Source organism: Telopea speciosissima, chromosome 11 (assembly GCF_018873765.1).
Source record: "Telopea speciosissima isolate NSW1024214 ecotype Mountain lineage chromosome 11, Tspe_v1, whole genome shotgun sequence".
In the NCBI taxonomy this organism is placed as follows: Eukaryota; Viridiplantae; Streptophyta; class Magnoliopsida; order Proteales; family Proteaceae; genus Telopea; species Telopea speciosissima.
The window spans coordinates 22,134,514-22,137,817 of NC_057926.1; the positions used below are offsets into that span (position 1 = coordinate 22,134,514).

A 3,304-nucleotide genomic window follows, 5' to 3' on the forward strand; every position below is an offset into this window, starting at 1 on the left:
ACCTTTAATTCACAAGTTCTAAGCATAGTTGAATTTTTTTTTTCTTTGAGAAAGGGAGGGGAACCTTAATTTTACTGGAGTAATTTAAAAGTTGGATGAGGCACATATCTACCCTGTCACAAAATCTCTTCATTACTATCTGCCCAGGTACTCAAGAACAGAGGCAGTAATGGATAATATTCCCTCCCTTTGATTAAGTTTTCATTTATTCTTTGAGAATACTGAAATGTACCCTTTGTTCTTACATCATGGGTCCCCCCAATGCAACTCATTCTTTGATGAATGTGAGGGGTAATACTGAAGCTCAAGTAAATAAGTTTCAGTTCAAATAATTAGTGAGTCTTTAGCTGAAAAAGGAAGAGCAACTGACTTTGTTCCCAGGAGATGGTGGTTTGAACCCACCAAGACTCTCATGTATTCATTACTAGGCTCTTTATTAATTTCTTATCTTGAAGTGAATACTTACTAACTTGTTAGCAAGACTCATGGTTTTTTGTTTGGCCCTAATTTAAGATAATGTTTCTTCATTCCCTATTGGCATGCTATTGCTTCAGCCTTGTTTTTGATGAGTTCATTATATTGGAGTGTGTTGCATTTAATGCTAGAATTGGGACTGTTCACAACGAAGGTAGCTCCAACACGCCCCCCCCCCCCCCCAAAAAAAAAAAAAAAAAAAAAAAAAGATAAGGCTTGATTAGGCCTTGAGGAAATAATCTTCCTTTCATGTATGATGCACTTGGCACCTGAATTTTCAGTTTTCATGGCTTGATTGCATCTTCATTGTATGCTCACACTGATCTATACTTTGTGGTAAAATAAAGCTCTCCTTTTGGATTATTTAGGAATTTCAAGAGCTTTGAGAAGGACCTGGCTATTGGATTATTTATGAAAAGAGAGCTCTGTTTCAGAATACGAACAAGGAGGTGAGGCATTAATGGCGCGTGCAAGGAGCTCTGAGAAGGACCTAAAACTGGAACAAGTTCTTGAAAGAATTGGTTTGGCTATAACCATCGTCTCTGCATCTTGAACTTCCATTTTAAATGAAATAAACAGTGTCAATCTTCCAGGTCTTTTGGTTCATGACCTGCCACTAAGATTTGGTTTGTGACTTCACTTCTAAACTTGCGAAATGAAGAAACAGTATATCAAATCTGTTTTCAACTTGTGAAAATGAAGAAACAGCCATCAAACTTCAAATCTGGTTTGTGGTAAGATGTTTACTGGTTTTTCACTTCTCAAAAACTTGCGATAAGATGTGAAATGAAGTCAAATCTGTCAAACAACCATAAAACCTGTCAAATCTGGTTTGTGGCTTCACTTCTCAAAAACTTGTAAAATGAAAAAAGAACAGCCACTGCCTAATTCAAAATACGAGATCATGCAAAACAAGAAACCCAGATGTTGTACAAAAGATTTGGTGTACGAGAGTCTTGATGGCTGTTGTATAATGCAAGGTTTGGTGTATGAGAATCTTGATGGGCTCGAAGCATCATCTCCTGGGAACAAACCCAGGTGCTCTTCTTTTTTGAGCTAAAGACTCACCTTTTTACATAGAATGGAACATCACAAACGTTTTATGCTATAGACCAGTTTCCTAAGTTATGCTATTACTTTCTAAAGCTCAACCACTTAAGAATGGAACATCACCAACAGAGTTGCCCAGCACTAGTGGGTAGAACTGGCCCATAGAAGATTATTTTAATAGGGCTACAATGGTGTGATAAACAGTTGCAGGAAAATTCAGAAAAACAGAGCAGGTCAATAAAGCAACAATATATTGATGTAGAATGTTATGATTCTAGAATCTGAGAAAGGGATTCCAGAACCCAAACAGAGAAAATCTCATTTATTCGAGTCAGTGAGGAACTCCTAAGAAAGGGAAACAGAGAGAAGAGACTAAACTATTTTCTTCATTCTTTCATACCTCATGAATATAAAGAAATCCCTTTTATAAGGGTAATACAATCAAGTAATAACAACCTAACTAATCGACTAATCTAATCATATCCTTTAATTCCACATTCATAACATTTCATAGCCCATCAAAACAACCTTGTCCTCAAGGTTGATCCAAGAAACGACTACACCAAATCATTTAACCTACAAATCAAGCCAACAGAACAAACAAAAATGAAAAAAACATGGGAACCGAGGCCACAAACAAATATGAATTGACCTTGGCCAATACACGTGGCCTAACCACAATCAGATCCACATGGGACAGCGAGTCTATGGAAAAGACATCACTTTATTGGCCGTGAAGTTGAGCAAAAAAGAGATGGAGATGGCATTTTTTTTTTTTTTTTGGTCTTTGTCTCTTCGTTCTTTGCTGCAAAATTTTCTTTCTTGCTGCCAGCTGTACTCAACAATGGCGCAGGACAATGCTGCAATCGTTGATGGCCAGACCGGTGGAGTCGAGAACGGTAGCTCCAAGGTCCTTACCTTCTCTGCTCTGAAACCTCATCTAACGATCCCTGATTCGAAAACGAGACTGCGCAGATGTACAGAAATGCTTTTGGAGCAGAGGAACTGAAGAGAGTTATGTATCCGAAGAGGAAGACTGAACAAGAGCTCCCTCTCCTCCTTGCCGTGGAACTCAAGCTTGGTTCCTCCGTCTTCTTAGTCTCCTACCAGGCTGAAGACTCTGATGTTGTTGGCTCCGCCGTGTTCTGCTTTGAAACCGATGATGTTGTCGGCTCTGTCAACAAAGGTGTGGCTGCCGGTGCTACGATAACGGTGATATGTTTGAGGGCGAGGGCGGTTACTGCGGAATCTCGGGGTTTTGGAATCGCCCAGAAGCCCACCAACACCGCCTGGTCCCAACTCATCGATCTCCTGATGCAAGCCCGTAGAGATAGAGGTACCCTACGAAGAAACAGAGCCCCCTGCAGCAACAAGCGCCGAGGCCGGAATGGACGGAATGTACTCTGTACTCGTGGTTGCGATGATCGATGGCTCCGCTTGTTGTAATAGCTACCGTACCGTTTCGGCGTCGGATTTGTGATCTCCATTTTCTCCTCAAGTGGGAAATCCTAACCACCACCGTCAACTATTTTGTTACTTAGTGTCGGCTCCGGTGGCAGCCGAGGAATCCAGTCCTCCACAGACGCCAAGAAACCCGAAGAGGAGACAGGATCATCGGCGTTGAACAGAGTAACAGCGGCTGTGAGTACCAGCGGATGTAGCGGCTCTAGTGGTGGCCAAGGCAGAATGATCGAGAAAACCAAGAAGTCTTCACGATTCGCATCCACGCGTGCTCCAAGAGACGGAGAAGGAATGAACAGAGAGTATAGTAAGCCAGCGA

The 3,304-nt window shown here is 41.4% G+C and overlaps 1 pseudogene; it reads left to right on the forward strand.

The window, feature by feature from the left end:
• Positions 1 to 2,319: 2,319 nt before the first annotated feature.
• Positions 2,320 to 2,970, forward strand: LOC122644876 (annotated as a pseudogene).
• The last annotated feature ends 334 nt before the right edge of the window (positions 2,971 to 3,304 follow it).